At 39.0% G+C, this 17,911-nt stretch overlaps 1 protein-coding gene across 1 annotated transcript in view; it reads left to right on the forward strand.

Moving 5' to 3' along the window:
* Nachralpha4 (nicotinic acetylcholine receptor alpha4) overlaps positions 1-17,911 on the forward strand; it is a 281,388-nt gene that overhangs the window by 69,752 nt on the left and 193,725 nt on the right. The window lies entirely within an intron of this gene.

A 17,911-nucleotide genomic window follows, 5' to 3' on the forward strand; every position in this document is an offset into this window, starting at 1 on the left:
GCGAAAGCAATCGCGCGGCCGAGGCGCTCCTCAAAAAGCACAGCCGGGAATGCTCAAACGTTTCCCGTTTCGTGGTACGTGCTCCCGCATAAATGAAAATCATTCGACGTAAGAACCCTCCCCGTCCAGCGCAGGCGACGAGTATTAAAGGGGGGGATTGCGCATGCATCTCTGATCCGCGAAGGTGCAGAATTTGGCGATGTTATTTCACGATATGAATACCTAATGTAGGTTTGCTCGGTCGCCGGATGGGGCTGTAGGCGCGCAGATGAATGTTCGGCGAAAAGCCTGGGATAGTAGTAATGGGAAACCACTGGCCAGCCGTTCCTACGAGGCTCCATCTGCCCAGGGGCGGGATTATACATTATAGGGATAGATAATAAGCGCGTTTATAGAGCAAAAGCCGGTTGGGATTAGTTCTACTGGCTAATAACCGCATCGATACGACAATGAGGTGTATCGACCGCGGTTTCGCAGCCGTTCCGACGGCCAACCGTGGCGATTTTTACACCTACACCCCCGTTCGAAAGTCTCGGGACAGTTCTTTTTTATTTCGCTCAAAGAAACCTTCAATAGTAAGTTATAAAGCTTCGCATGGATTTTTAAATCTTTGTAATAACCAATTGTCGCCTTCGCTTTGTTCGGTAAAGCAAGGTACATGATTTTTAAATTACATTTTCGATAGAAGTGGTACACATGTGTGTTAGAATCACCAATTTTAAGGGTAGGATGGCCCCGCGTTGTTCTGCCTTCGATGGTTTATGACTGGGACTTAGGCTGTGTCTGTTCCTGAATAGGGGTGCATGAGACTAAACAGTCCTGGCGACGGGCGATGGCTGGCGACCACTTTGGGTCTTTCAACTATCGGGTGTCGAAGGATTGCTTATTTGAATGTAGAGAGAAGTTTCGTTATGGCTAACGGCCTGACGCTGTATTGCCAATGAATAGGGACTCTGTCCCTGGAGGATCTGGCCACGGAGTGGGGAAGGCTATGCCTTCTGGTATGCGAACTGTGATAGACCGCTTAGTCCTTACCCCAGAACTGTCCTGGATCGAGCTTCGTTGCTACCCTTAGAAAGTCATTTCTAACATGTATACAAACTTCGAAATATCGAATACAGCTGACTGAGAAGTAAGATAATTTTATATCCAGTGGTAGATGCAGTTTACATTTATTTAAGTTTTTAATTAATTCTATTCTTCGAGTACCGAACAGGGGGCATTGCCACAATAGGATTTAAATCCTGGTTTTCATAATTATAATTGCGTTTTGCTTCGTTTATAATAGACGAGATTATTATAACTATAATAGTGATCTGATCTACGACGATTGATTGTAAAAATAATCTCTCATAAGAGGCTTTTGTTTGCAAACCATGGTTTACTGTTATTTTTGTAACGAAATTGAAAATTGTCTTTACCTTTTACTTGGTCTTGTTCTTCAAAAAAATTCTTGGTGCATAAATTATATTTATATTTGAGCGATTCCCAAAAATCAGTACAAGGAATGTAGATAGAATCATTAAATTGTGCTTTTGTCGCTATTTTTGATAAAGTATCTACTTGTTCATTGCCCTGTATGCCCATGTGCGATGGAATCCAAAGTAGTTCTATGTTGCTGTTATTTACAGATTTTTCCTTGAATCCTTATATTTTTTTTTTATTTCATAAATAGAAAACTTTGTTTTTACGTCTGTTTGTGGGTTTTGGAGACAGAGCAATGCACTGAGGGCCTTAGGACAGTTGTAACCTACATCTGCTCCACATCTGGAAAGAATTAGGGAACCTTGAAAGGTGTGACAGAATGTTAATTGAGTAGATGATTTTTACTATATAAAATCCTAATACATGGTTGATCAGGAATACGTGACAGCTTTCAAAATTTTCAATTTCTCGATAAGATTGAAGTTTGGTTATTGTGGGGGTCATGATTTTTATTATTACATTCTACATCGTCGATATAATTACATTCTGTATGGTATAATACATAATGCAAGTATAAATAATAACATATAGATATGAAATATAAATAATTAAAATATAATCTTATACTATAAAACAGAAAGGTAAACTCTGGGGTCACGAAATGTACGTTAGGTCATTATGCCTAGATGAATGTGTCAATTTTCACAAAAAGAACTTGAATTATTTTGTATAAAATCAGAATCTAAATTCCGGGCGAAGCCGAGTAGTAAAGCTGGTATATTATATTCTAAATGTAGTTCAAACTTCATTATGTATCTATGCATATGTATACTAAATACTAGGGGTTTTGTTCAAAACAGCGGATGTACCAAGACTTTTGAACGGGAGTGTACATATAATGGGAATCGTTAGCCCGCTGCTTTCCTGTTTTCCTTTATGATAATTTCGGTCGATTATATCCTAGCGTGGATTGGCTTCGAGAGTAAATAAAACATTGCGTTTAGAGCGCACGATCTCGACGCGCCGTACGCTGGCTGCGTGAACTTGTTGCGGCGTGGATTGATTATGTATGGAAGTCGAGTGGGAAAGTTGAAGAGCAAAGTTGGGGCGTTGGGAAATTCATGGCGATTCTACAGATTTTATGCTGTTGGCGTTAATGATATTAGGTTGGACTATTTTTTTTGTTTTAATTTTATAGATATGGTTGGAGGTCTGATATTCGCAGGAATGGTATACCGAGTCGTTTTTTTTTTTATTGTTGATGTTTGATTCGTAATTGGGAATTGTTTTTAGTGATTTATGTGAATGTTGGAAATACGTGGTATGATAAATTAGTGGTAGGGAGGATTATTGTTAGGATTATCTGTGGATTGTGTATAAAAGGTATTTGTAAGAGCGTGTTTGAGGGCACCGTGAAATAATTTACATTTCACTCAGGTTATTACTGTAATTTGAATAATTAGATGAAAAGTTCATCCTGTATTCATCTGTGTTGAATAAAATTTGTCATCTTATAGACATATTGTGACTTGATTCAGACAACAGAGATTTTATGCTACCTAATATTTCACAGTGTTAAAATGAATTTGAAGTATAATAAATTATTTTCTTATTCAACGATGAGTTCCAGTTGATATTGAATAGTTATACAAACATATCATGTACCTATATTGATTTTGATTAAGAATTCGTATTAAAACCATTTTATTCTACATCATCGTGGATAGAGCAAAATTAATTCCATATGTATTCAATCAATCACTCTGTAAAAATAGAAAACATAATGCAGAGAAAAGTTGAATAAAAACAACTTTATTAAAAATTTATCCAACAATGGGTTCTCTTGGAATATCACTGGGAATGTTCCATTAAATAAAATATTAATAGGAATCGTAAATGGTCGCGTTACTTGACATTTAATCGTTAAATTTCACACAGGAACGTATCGGTAGATATGGTACAGTTCATTATGATTTCCATCCTACGTCGCTCAACGGTCTTTTACTCTCGTGAAGGATTCATACGAGCAAGATCTTTATACGATAATTCGATTTCCGTTTCATTGTATTACCGTCATTCCGTTATCGAATTTGAGGTACCCTTTTGCACGCGTTTCCACTTAAAACGACTCTTGGATTTTATGCTTATTGCAAAAGTTATATAAGTTCACAAAGAAGTGTAGCATAAACAAATATTTCATAAATATTCCACACAATACCTTTTCTAGTAAACTATATTTCATTTCTCGTTGAAAAAATATGTAGAAGTCATAAGAAAATTTACTAACAATAAGTTTAAGTGGAAGAATTTAGTGATATTTTTTAATGGAAAATAAATTAGTCATTATTATATCTATTTTACTTCTTAATCTTCCACAAAAATTACAAAACAGAAAATCCACGAGCAACTGACTAATACAAATTGCCCTAATAATTCAACCACATAAAAATGATGGGAAAGTAATGCCATTGAAATTTAATTGAAAGTTAATTGAACGAAATCACGTTTCCCATATGAGCCACTATAATTAAAAGATGCAAGTACCATAACGAATGCTATTTACTTTCGCAAAGAATTCTCGCAATTTTCGTTTCGTGTCGACACGTTGCGGTGCTGTATCGCGAGCATCGAAAGGAAATCCCAACGAGACCGCACGTTCCTGGCAGAAAAACTCTGCTAACGATTCGACGAAAAGGAAACTCTCGCCGTCTGTGATTTACTCGAAAATCGTTCTGCGCCTGTGTGCGACGATCAATGAAAGAAATGAAACGCCGCCCTATGAGAGACCAACGGAGTGGTAGCGCAAAAAGTAGAATTACATGGGATTACGGTCACGCACGACATTCGCAAGTTAAATGAATTCTCATCCGAGACCGTGTGTTCCCTAAAAAAGAGACACGTTAACAACTTTTGTTCGCCCAGCATAATTTCAAACGTTGGATTACTTGAGAATCGTGTGCATGGTTCATGTTTCCACGGGCCTTTTTTACACGAGGCATTTCTTCTACTCGTAACTTGTAAATCCGACGTATGTATTCATAGGACATTTCTTTATTCTTTTCTATTTCTTGCTAAGGATATATCTCCGAAGTGTTAAATATGAAATGAAACTGGAGGCTTTTAAGGGTATAGCGATGGCAATATATCGGTATGTTTATTTTCAGTTATCAGTTGGTAAACTAATAGATGTGTTATCTGGAAAGTTTGGTGTATTTAGAGAATTAATAAGCGGGGAATATATATTTGTATGTGATAGAGATGGTTTTCAGGGTAGAAATCAAATTCGAAATGAAACATGCCGCAGTATTGGATCGAATAATATTTTCGTGTAGCAGATTTTATGCCAGCTTGTAAATTCTTGTGTCACGTAGGGGGAGTTGGGGCACTTCGGTGCAAGAGGCACAATAAAACATTAATACTCTCTTGATACCTAGAAACAATCAGAAATTCAAAAAATGATCACAAAATAGTATACTCTATGATCTTGAAAGATGATGTAAGATTATAAGGTGAAACCCTATAGATATCAAGATAATATTAATGTTTTATAGTGCCTACATCAAAGTGCCCCAACTCCCCCTATATGAGGAAATGATGAGTAAATATCTAAGGCAATAAAGTAATACACTTTTGTGCAAATATAGGTTCGGGTCTATATATGGGCTAGTTGAAGTATTGGATCATAGTGGGTGTTTCACTCTATCGAAAAAGGTGTAAAAGTACGACTGAGGAACGAAAGGGGCTGTGGGAAACAGATAATGGCTTGCATTTGTTTGGTTAACGGGTTGTGTTGCAAAACGTCTTAAAAGATTTTACAGGTGTGTTCGTTTTATTTTTTTAATTATAATCTAGTGAACTAACAAGGAGAGTATTTTAGGTGTCCGCCTCCGATCATTTTGATTTTTGGATACGTTATAGAGGACCGAAAAATAAAAAATACGTGTTTTTTTATTTTTCCCCGTTTTCATGTTTGGGGGGTGAAAACTGCGTTCAAAGTTAGGGTTGAAAAATCATTTTTGTGGAATATCACGAGAACTATTACAGATAGGGGAATAGTGTCAATGGACGAATTTTGTGCCTTTGAATGCGAAATATGACTGACTCACCAGATTTTCAAAAATCCACAAAATTGATTTTTCAACCCTAACTTCGAACGCAGTTTTCACCCCCCAAATATGAAAACGGGGAAAAATAAAAAAACACGTATTTCTTATTTTTCGGTCCTCTATAACATATCCAAAAATCAAAATGATCGGAGGCGGACACCTAAAATACTCTCCTTGTAAGAGTTAAGTTGCTATGAGGATTATGTTGTTGACATTGTAAGCTTGTTTTAGAATAATTTTTTGTAATGAATAGCATCGCGTAGAAATGACTTTCGCCGCTCTAAGCGTACATGAGCAAAGCTGAAGACGATTTCAGCAACGTTGAAATTCATCAGAGGGGGCAACCAAATGACGAGGATGCGAGTTGCATGTTTTGCGAAGGTCTTCTCCCTGAAGACACAGCGGTAGAACGGTTGGCGAAGTGTTTTCAGTGTTATATGTATGTGGGCATACAATGCCTGTGCATTAGTTTATTAGAATTTTGGACATGTTTTAAAAAAGTTCAATCTGAAAATATGCAGTTTTCACTGTTCGTTTAGTTTATTCTTATTGTAGCCCATATTTAGACCACACTTTCAAAAACGCAGATTCCTACTGTTATTTTAAATACAGAATTTGAAACAAACACTAGGTACTTTTGTTCTGCTTATTTCAACTGTATGTCATAAAGTTACATTTCAAATGTCGGGTCATAAAAATCTTCAACAGGTGTGTCAAAAATCCTGAAATAAAAGTACCAGCCCATATTTAGACTACATCTTCTAACATATTTAGTAGTACATAACGTATAATATAGTAATTTATCCATATTCAATACATTCAGCAGGTAACGTTTCTGCAGAGCAAGAACGAACCCAGTCTACTCCCAAACAGCCTGCCCCTTAAGATATCCATAAATCACGTCAACAAAAACCAAAGCAAAAAAAAATTTCAATGAAATTCCGAGCAGAGGTACATCGACAACTGCACGCCAACTTAATCGCGCTTCGTTTGGACGTGCAGAAATTCGAGTAGAACCCGTACTCCTGTCAACGTCAGTCGGGTCAGTGGCTGAGTGGATTTCCGTGTAACCTTCCCCCGGATCTTTCTGCAGCGATCAAAAGTCGTTGCATCAGTTTTGCAAACATCCCACCTGCGCCGATCTTTCCCACGGAATGATTTCACTTTCCCCTGTCCCATCGATCAAACGCTATCCTTTATCCCCGGCCCCGTCTGCTCCACGACTCGCCCCCTTTTCACCTGTCCGACTCTTAGCGACATCCAATTCACGACCCTTCTGATAAACAACCCCTCCTAGCCCCCGACTCGCGCTACCTACCTTTGTGCCGTCGCGTCGACAGGGCGCGACGACGGTGCCAATGCACTCGCGAATGGTTTATCGTGATAATTACAGCCAACCGCTGGGCTGTGACGTTGTTATTGCCCCGGGTACTTGTGATTGCGATTAATTAGACCTCGCCGTCTTGCTGGATACGTACCAGTCGCGGCGGGAGCGCAAAAACTGTACGAACACGCACGCGTACCCCGGAGAAGCTATTTCAATTTCGAGCAGGCCCTGAATTGCATATTGTTAACGTCAGATTCAACGTTTTTGCTCCCCCTACTCTCCTCCACCTTTCCTTTCGTGCAAATCAATATTGAACGTTTCCCACGCAGCTGAGATGACTTATAAGGACTTTAAAATCAGCGCCGGAACGCTGGCTACACTTGTTGAAACATTGGGAACATGGAAAACTGTAAAGTGGAAAATGAAACGCTGGGCTTCGAAAGTGCCTTCTCTATGTTTGCTTCTTTTGTTTCGATATTGGCTGTTCCCTGCGAAACGTGAACAGGCAGTCGTTTCGAAGCAGTCGGGAAATTTTTGTTTCAGTTTTACAAGGGCTACGGGGTAATGTGTTGTACCGCTGAAACGGGGATGATTTATCGCACAGGAAATAATGAAAATTAAAGTTTGCGAACATTTTTTAATGGCCCCTTCGATTCTGTTAGACAGTTCGTTAACGAATTATTTAAATTTCCTGCAATGTTATGCAATACACATTTTTCTATTTTCTTGAATTATATTTGTCCATGAAGCAGTGTACGTTATATCATTAGTTTGTTTATATATCTTATATTTCGTTGCTATTCCTATGCAGTCATATTTCAAGAATTCTGATAAGAACTCTTGTAAAGAAACAGCGCCGGGAAGATGCAAGCACATTTATGTATGCCAGCAATAACCACATCGTTTAGATATCCTATAATCGGCCACTGCCATATCAAATAAAACATTAACTGAAGTCGATGTGTAGCTACCACTGCCACATCGAATACAACGTTCCATGAGTTCGTTGGGCTTCGTGCAATACTACGGAATGACTCTCTGCTTCACGATGTACCTGCATCAGCATTCGTGCAACCGTATATACCATATCTAGAAGCGGAGTGACAATGTGCAAGTATGCATATGATCGTATACAAGCGAAGCTATTCTTATCTGCATGTACGCGTATCTCTAACATTTCTATATCTGTACTAGTGAGTCGTTGGGTATTTACGAATATAGAAGCTCGTCCACGTCCTCGTGATTACCCGTACCTATGCAAATAAATGTAGGACACTCTAAAAATGTAAAAACAAGATTTTGAGAATGAATAACGTTCGTTGAAGCAGAATATACATATTGAAGGAAATTTGTAGAGTGGAATATCTGGCACATATTTATTCTTATACAAATGAAATAAGATCGAAGTTCAAAATTAACAGTAATTATTGAGGTTCATAGGAACTTCTGAATAAAATTTAAATTCTAATAACGATATAATGTAGTGAGTTACCTTAAATGCTGTAGTACGACTACAATTAACCATAGTACCACTGTGCCACTCAATTAAACTATCTAATAATGCCTGAACGTCGAATAATTTCTTGCATTGCTATTTAACCCTTCGTGGTCACACTTGCTTATAATCAGAAATTTGTCACATGGGGTTCAATGCACGCCAGCGTCATTTTTGAATTACCATTTTCGTATTTTTGAATCTTTTAATTATTCAGTGATAATTATACATTCGTAATACTCATGCAATCATGCTCTAATAGTCTTCCCCTAGAAATGTAAATTCTGATATGATGAAATTTGAAGTTGAAAAAATAGTTATGGGAAAAAGGGATTGTTTTTGTTGAAATTCGCCAAATTTTCAAATTTAAATATCAAGGTAAAAAAATTACAGAAATAATGACAAAGAAAAAAGAAATGTCTGGGGTGCGATACACCCTGTGTGACTACGAAGGATTATGTACCACATACGTGCACACGCAATTTTTTTTTATAAATTTGTTTTTTAATTTGGAGAAATCTTCAAAAGGCACCCCGACTCCTTCAGAGAGGAATCCCGGGGGCGCCAGGATAGTGTGGGATTTTTACCCACTAAAACCCCACGGCCACTATGAAATTTTTAATAATTTCCATGTAAATATCACTATTATTAAGGCCCATTGGCAGAAACGCTCGGACACCTATTTACTTATTTTCGACATACATCCATCGTGCCAAGGCTCATAAAAATCGGTGTCTACCACATGGTGCCCGTCCCTTGTAAGTAGTTCAAGTAGGTACAAATTTTTGCTACGTGCAACTTATCACATTACACCTCGCTTCAATTAGCCCATGCAATGCAAATTCGAAGTCTAATTTAATTCATCCCATTTCCTACATAAATGTCAACATTGCCATCAAACATCCTCCCTTAAAGTCATATAACATCTGCACTAACCACTTTGTTCTTCCCCTTCAAATGCCTTTCGGGATACTCGAAGCGGTAAAGGCCTCCATCAGATTTCACGCAATACTTCCACGCTGTCCCTTCATATCTAAGTAAGTGAATTAGGTTCCCAAGACACTAGGATACAAACAGCAGCGTAACAGGATTACTTTTCCGACCGCGCTGGCATAACCATATAGATACAAATGGCAGTCTCTAGACGCTTCGGTCTCCTATGCCCGTGTCGCGGTACCCAGTGATAAATATCAATGCACGGCGAGGCGAGGGATCGGAACGCACCGCGCCGTCTGGCCCATCGTCGGCGTTCTTTCGTCGAGCCAGTCACTGGCGGACGTATCGATCTCGCGGCGGGTACAGTGCCTCGCCGAGAAATAGTGACTAAACCGAGACCCACTCAAGTGCTGTGCAATGGATACCATTGAGGGTACGAGCCGTCAAATGTGTCCTTTCCTACTCGCTACACAGCTGTACTTATTTGGTCACATGTAGTTTCTACGCATCCGACGTATTTTTTTACTAATGTAAACCTATTTAAGGAGATAAGAAATGTATATTTTCAGCAAAGGGTGTTCGCAGACTTTTTTCGAGAGGGCGGGGCAACTTTGGGGTGACGGTAGAGAAAAATATAGTGATGAAAAAACAACCCTGGCGATGAAATCGACGAATACGAATATGAAACACGTGGTGCGAGTGGAGTAGCCCTCTTGCTTTTTTCAACGCATTTTATAGTGTCAATTTAATTAAGAAATTAAAACTTTTGTCTGAGATGCCTCCTACGTTTTTGCTTTGGCGTTCGTCGGTGGCATCGCTCTATCCCGCTCGCTCTCGATGTGTTCCTCTCATGTATGTGGCTACTTTAGCCAATAACCAAAATACGTGCGGCCTAGTGTTCCTTTTCGAGACTGCATTCTCGAGAATTTCTCGAGAAATTTTATAATTTCTTACTTCTTATTTCTCGAGAAATAAAAAATATTGTTGCGAGCACCGGGTATAGGCCCGCGCATAGCCTGCTGGTGTCGCAGGTGAAGATAGAAGAAGGTCGGCTCCCTTCAAGAGGACGATCGGGAGGCCGACCAGAAGACGGTCTTGTATCGAACGCCGTTGCGTTCAGACGTACGGGTCGCACCTTTGAAAACTATTGGTCTGTGTAACAATATAGTTCAGTCGTGTGTGCGTCCGTCTAATTATTATCCCACTCCTTTGCGTCGGGGTGTCCTGCGGTGAAAACGCCCCGGCGCAACAATATCAAGAAATCAGGAGCACTAGTATGGCCCGTCTTTAGAAGTGTGCCCAAATAGTTGACTCGACCAATCGTCACAGTGGCGGACCGCATCGCCCGAGACCGCCTGCCAGGAGTCTTCTTTTCGCCGGCTAACAGTAGCTACGTACATTGAACGCGTCGCTGTTCGACTTTGCCAGCGAAATGCTCCGAGTCGTTAAGGACCTGAGCCTCTGCTGCTTTTACGAATATCCTACCACTATATCTAGTCGAGGCACTGTGCCGTTTAAAACGACCGCCAGCAGTGCCTGGATGAATTCCGCTCACGCGTGTCGGCGCGCTAACAGAAAGGAAATACAAGCGTGTAACCAGCCAGCTGCATGCGCTGCGGCCACGAAAATCCGCGCGAGGGATGCAGGAATGGGATTCGTTACCGATTCATAGGGTATGACGTTTTCCGATTTTCCCGTACACCCGTAAACGAAAGCAACGCGTCACGCTGCTCGACTTCCTCTGCATTATTCATACGCAACGCCTCGACCGCGGAGGCACCCGCGCCGCGCCACGCCGCGCCATCCGTGGCGGCGCATCTGCAAGTGCAAAAGGGGGGGATCATCTCATTATACGTCTGTTGCCGAGCGCGCCGCTTTTACGGGGCCCGTTGCGACTCCGTAACGATTCCATATCGACCACGGATACGTTTTACCCTGCATCTGCCACCATCTCGAAAATTGCGTTACACGCCCCACCCCTTGGTATTATCGTCTCTTGCGCCGCGATCTATTCGCGCGAGATTTCGGCGACGCACGACCCCCATTGTGCTTGAGTTCGTGCTGTCTGAGATATCATCTGGATTTATCATTTTGTGTTTGTTACCGCGGGAACGTTCTATGTACTTACGTACTTTTGGGGGGGTCCTTGAGTGTCAGTTGCTTTAAGGGGGTATTCTGGTATTAGACAGGCAATTTGAACATTGTCGTTTCGTACACGTGTTTATCAACATTTTAGCTATCCCAACTAATTTTTTTAATGGGATGTTGACAAAATGTTAGAAGTTATTAACATTCGCGTATTTCGAGTTTCAGATATTTCGTCTGAATAGCAGCACTGATTGGGCCTCTAATCCTCTATTGGTTGTCTGAAATAAAGAATTCAGAGCTCAATGTAATCGCAATGGATGTGGTTCTCGCCCCCTACCGAAATAAATAATACACAAAAATATTTGACAAAACGGTGGCCTTGTAAGTGTGATATTCGGAACTTAGCATCAATTTCGCAACTTCGAAGTGGTATAAAAATGTATCTGCAGGATTGATTTAAAAGTAGTAGGTATCGCTGTTCGGGTACTCGAATAAAGCGAGCCGAGCCTGGCTCGGCTCGACCGACCGGGCCGAGTCGGGTACCCGTAAAATTCGGGCGGCCTGAATAATCCGTGTAGCTCGAATTTTTTCGGGCCGCTCGGAAGAACTGGATACGTAAGCACTATATATTGCACGAAAGTGCACCCTCCAAAAATTTATATACGCAAACGACAAAAGAATGTCGAAAGCACATAGTTCAGAAATTGTTACAAATGTCTATGAAAACTTATTTTTAATATTTTGTGCATCGCCCTTTGCTCTGCAAAACTTCCATCATCCGTTTTGGAAGTGATTTGTATAAGTTTATAATATATTTTTGACGGATTTGAGCTCATATCTTCTCAGCGCAGAATTTCAAGTTGTTAACACTGTCAAACTGTCTGCAACTTTCGTATAGAGCTCTTGTCAATTGTGCCCAACAATTTTCTACTATATTTAGATCAGGAAATCTCGGTGGGGACTCCAAAACACTTCTTTTTTTTAAACGAAATAGCCTTTCACGCGCTAATATTAATATACACGTTCGCATAAGTGAGGAGGTAAGGCACGAGGTATTTAACAATGTGCATTGCACAGCCATAACTCGGAAAAGCAATCAGCCGTCACGTGACAATCGCACAGAGACGCGAAAAGCAAGTTAGTTCTAGATGTTGCTCCGCACACGCATCTGCATACGACAGTCTTGCTCTTGAAAATCACTCGGCTCGTCCTCTAGAAGTTTATTGCACGAATTGAAACTCTGTATGTATGTATGTCGGATACGTTGAAAACTTGTATCGCTGAAACAGATCGTTGGAATCGCAGACAGGTCGGGACATTCAGTGGGACTCGCATGCCAGTTCCATGGATATTAAACTTCGCCGCGGAACTTTCTTCTCCGGTTATATATCGCGGCAGCTTACAAGTTTCGGATCTAAAAGTTCCGGTCGGAATACGAAAATTTGCCCATTAATCAGCTGCGTGCTCGCTGTATAGTGGATTGCGGCTCTCGGCTTCTGATATTAATAATTGTATTTGCCCCCGCGAGTTTTCGACCCGTGACTCCGCGAAATATTTATGTGCTTCGAAGTTAATCAGCCCACCGTAACAGACCACTTACAATCAGACGAGGGGCGAATTCGGGTAGAGGCTAAGTAGGTTGCAGCTTAGGGCGGCAAATTTTGGAAAGCGACAAATTTTAGGGAGGGGAAAATTTGGGAGAGCGACATATCTTGGGAGCACAAATTTTGGAAAGCGACAAATTTTAGGGAGCGAAAAATTTAGGAGAACGACAAATCTTGGGAGCATAAATTTTGGGAAGCGACAAATTTTGGAGAGCGATAAATTTTGGGGAGCGACAAATTTTGGGTAGCGTCAAATTTTGGGTAGCGATAAATTTGGGGAGCAGCAAATTTGGGGTGGCGACAAATTTTGAGCGAAATAAATTGGAAACTGACGTTGACACCGACGCTTGCGCCAGCTTTAAAAGCATTCCCTTTTTTTCATTGGGCGAATTAGCTACGATTCCGACGTGAGTTGCCACATTGAATTAATTTTGAAATTATCCAGACTTTTTTAAATCAAAATATTGGATGACATTTCGTAGAAATGACGGAAGACGTTTGTTAGTCCAGGGGCGCCAAATCTCGAAATCCACCCCTGGACTCAGATGATAAATATTTCTCTAGAGAAAAAAGTTGTTGGAAGCTAATATATTCGTTCATTAGCTTCCAAAAAGTTCGTGCCGACGATTCCCTGTAGGGCGAACGAAAGTGTATAGGTACAGTAAATAAGAGGTGTTAGCAGATACTAAAATTCCTACAATAATTTCAGTACGAATACCTGCTAGTGAAATTGTGGATTGTAATATAAGATTTTACTGGAAAGGTACAAAGGATTGGAATCCAAAATTCACAAGTACAGCATAGCTTGTGCGATGAAGAGTTAAAAAGTACAAGTACGTACACTTTGAGGGTTCAAAGGATTCTGGTTCTAAAAAATTCATGTAGGTAGCACCGAAGTACAGTTCTAATTTTTCTCTTCAAGCTATTGTTCTTGGAGAGCTGTGCGAATAGAGGTGGCAGCGTAAGAACGCTTACGAGGATTTGTCACACGTTTCCTTGAGTTTCGCTTATTCCCTGCGGAGAGCTGCTACATGGAGTATGCTGGTTTGCAAGATAGAGGATTTTAAGTGTGGTCCCGATTTGGAAAATTGAAGCACCCTTTTTTAATCTAATTTAGAATCTGTCGTCTGAATGAATTCGCCACATCCATCGCCCAACAACAGACAAAACGAGATTTGAAACTTTCCGAGTGCGGATTAAGAACTTTGAAGCTTTCTTTACAAGCTCGGTGACAAATGAGTAGGTAAAGTAAAAAATATATACAAACAGGTACATTTGTATTATGAACTCAGTCTCTATAACCATCTTGTAAATTTATTCTGCCATATTAAGTGGATACGTCGTATTTCATTTTAATAATACACTGCATTAATTCCTTCGCAATAATTGAAGTACTAATTAGTGCGCTGCTTTTACTACTTATTTTCAATAATAGTGAAAACAATGTGGCAAAAGAACAAATGGCAATCGAAATTGAGGTTTATTCTCCACGCAACTATGACCATTAATTTTTTTTTTTATATCAGAAAATTGATAAGCACAAAACAGGACGATTTGACAATTACCCGCATGATGTTTTTAAGAAATCAACATTTTGTATTTACATATTTTATCGAATCCTTGGAGGGCCGTGAAAAGGAGCTAGAGTAACATTCGAGGGAGACTTTGCTTTCTATTGCCAGTGAAATATGCAAGGGAAGTCTGGGAACTGTAGCTGTTTGGTGATACCTTGGCATCCGCGAATAATAAATCGTGAGATACAGCCTCCTCGTTCTTCAGCTCTCAATAGGAAATTTGATGTATTTCTGGCATCGCGAAGGAAATACGAGCTACGGAAGTCCCAAGAGGCCTAAGTACCTACTGTGAGAAATCTTTCGCGTCAGTGAATTTTTCCGGATTGTCTCAGCTGCTTTTCCAGGGACGTTTCCAGCGATGAGCCTTCTCCCTCGACCAGAGAATTTAATTCGACCATAACCAGTCTTAAATTAAATAATTGGTACTGATCGATGTTTAGCTGAGCATAATAAAATATAAATAATTCATTAACCATAGAAGTATATCATTTTAATGGTAACATCATTAATGTTCACGAAAACTAATACACTGGTGGAACAATTAATTGTCAGGCAAATCAGATTTCCTAATACGATTAAATTCCACATATAAATATAGTATAATAACGATGAAAGAAGTGGCACGACGTGGTTAATTGGACAAAATTAAATCACGAGAACGCGGAAATTCAATTATCAGTACTAATTGCACCGCTTCGTGGCATCTGGTATATTACAATAGAAACACAGGACGAACTTCGCGACTAGATCCCTTGTAATCGACGCGTCGGTTAACGACATAAACCTGATTGGGTCCGTAACAGCACACAGATCAAATGCGGCTCAATTAAACGGTCAGTTACGCAAATTTGAAGATCCGCCTAAATATTAAAGTGATCTATAGTTACTGAAAATGTACATAAGGGTGAGGGACATTTGATGTCTCTCATTTACGTAACTTCTGGTATATATATAATATATTTTTCACAATTCTCCCGTTACTTTTCATATTTAGTGGAATTCAAAATATTATCTCAAATATTAAATCAAATCTCGATGGTTTGTGATCAATATTCATGACAGGCGAAAGTAATACGATGCCCTATATCTGAGGATAAAGGAAAATATTTATTGCTACTTTTTATTTTATTAATTCTAAATTTTAGAATTATTATATTTAATATAAATAAATAAAATTTTATAATGCGCTTTGTAATTCTGATTATGAGAGGATTATGATAGGTAAACAACGTCTCTGTTCATTCAGATTGTGTTGGAATTAGTGGTGCAACAGAGAAGAAGCTGATTCTTAGCATAAAAAGAAATTGGAAATGGAGAATACAAGGTTTCCACGCGAGGAGTGGTTTCGATAATATTTGTTTCCAAGATGGAACCGATTTCTTAATCAAATACACGTGTAATGAAATATTGATCCATGAGCTACAAGCTACAGTTTTCAAAATATTAATTCTCAAAAACTAGAATTCCTGCAAAAAAAATATTATACACTTTCAAATAATTTCTGCATGCAGAATTATTTCATTTTGGGTTGTCCTACTTAATTATAAGTATTTTAAAATACCCTACACCAGTCTCCAGAGTAATAAAAATCCCTCTTTCACCTCTTTTATTCTAAAACCCCTCGAAATTAAATTACAAAATGTAATAAAAATAGTTGCATAAAGAAACCATACCGATATTCATTTTTTTTTGTTTGATAGAATTGTCTCTAATATTTTGAGAACGCTGGAAGAGCGTTAAAGAAAGATCACACCTGCACTAGCTTTGTCAAAATATCCTTTGAAAGAGATAAGTCTTTGTAGTGTTTTCAAAGGAAAGTGACACGATAAGTGTTTGGCCAGAGTGCTGCCTCGACCATAATCATGTTCATGTGGTTTCACTTAGAATCCCCAAGACAAACTGGACACAAGAGCTTCTACTAATCCGTGAGAACTAATCACGTTGGTCTCTGAGGTTTCTGCAGAACACCCAGTAATTTCATGCTTTATAAGCATTCTCGTCATGGACGGGCAACCCTCTATAAATTTCTATTCTCCTGTACGTAGTGTTCTGTAGCTGGTGGTACACGGAAAAAATCGAGGACCTTGTCACAAGAGGGGTGCAGCTACATGTTTATCAACTACGAGTAAATTAGACAAAACTGTTTATAAAATTATTGCTTTGACTTAACGTTAAAAACAGAACACTAATTGAAAAATATATATTTTCACGCAATAAGTAGTAGTTATTGAGTTGATAAGTTTTCAGTTCTATTTTTGGCGAATACAATTAGTGGAAAATGTGCAATGCGTACCTACTTAACTAATATTCAATGTTATTTTTTCCCTAAACCGAAATTCCAAACAAAAAATATTATTCTACATTGTCGACTTATTTTTTAATGTACCACCAGTTACAAGGCACCCTGTATGCCGTTTTATCTCGCAGCAGATTGTTGTGTCTGTACATTCGTCGTGTATAACCTACTTGTGTATGGAAAGTATCCGTTTAGTCAATTTATGACGGAGTTATGCAACGCGTTTTTGCAGATGTGCTCGAATTAAATTGATATGTTTTCCGTGCTCCAGTTTTCATTGAACGTGGAATCAAATTTTGTGCAGAGAACTCTGGTTTGTTTTCTGCTCGCGTGCACGAATGGTTTACTACAGAAATGTATGGCCAAAATTAATTCGATTGGAGAAGTTTAGAATTCATGTTGAATTCATATGGATATCCGTTGCGTTCTGTTGCTGCTCTCTACTCCTTAATTAAGACAACTTTGCGTTTCGTACTGTTGGCTGATACTGCGAGGCAATTTTGAATTAAACTTTCTGAAGGTATTATTGCTTGGCGCGAACGTATAACAACAAAGGGTAATTAAATAAACACCAGAAATTGACGTCTTCATCGCGAAACAGAAGTTTAAAACACAGAAAACACAAAAAATAGCTACACAAAATCGTTTGATAATTCGCTTAGAATAAACATGTAATGGAGTTCCTACAACTAACTGTTTTTGACCGACTCGGGTAAGGAAGGGAGAGTTGTAGTAGGCTGTGGATATACATTTTATTGTGCGCACATATTTCAACTAGGGTAAACCAACCAGTGAATGGCCGAATTGTTGAATCTATGGACCTTTGAGATTAATACTTAAATATTATAACAACAGTACAACTGTTCAAATTGCATTTAAATTTATTTTTCTTGAAATTTCTATAAAAATAGTTACTTATTCTTATCGTAATTTAAAAAAAAAACAATTATAAAATGCAAAAATGTAGAAGCCCAGTAAATGACCGCATGCTTTTAATAAGAATTGTGCTTATTAATGTTTGCTTAATTCTCGTAACTAAAAATATAGGATATTAAAAGTG

This window comes from Andrena cerasifolii, chromosome 1, assembly GCF_050908995.1.
Source record: "Andrena cerasifolii isolate SP2316 chromosome 1, iyAndCera1_principal, whole genome shotgun sequence".
In the NCBI taxonomy this organism is placed as follows: Eukaryota; Metazoa; Arthropoda; class Insecta; order Hymenoptera; family Andrenidae; genus Andrena; species Andrena cerasifolii.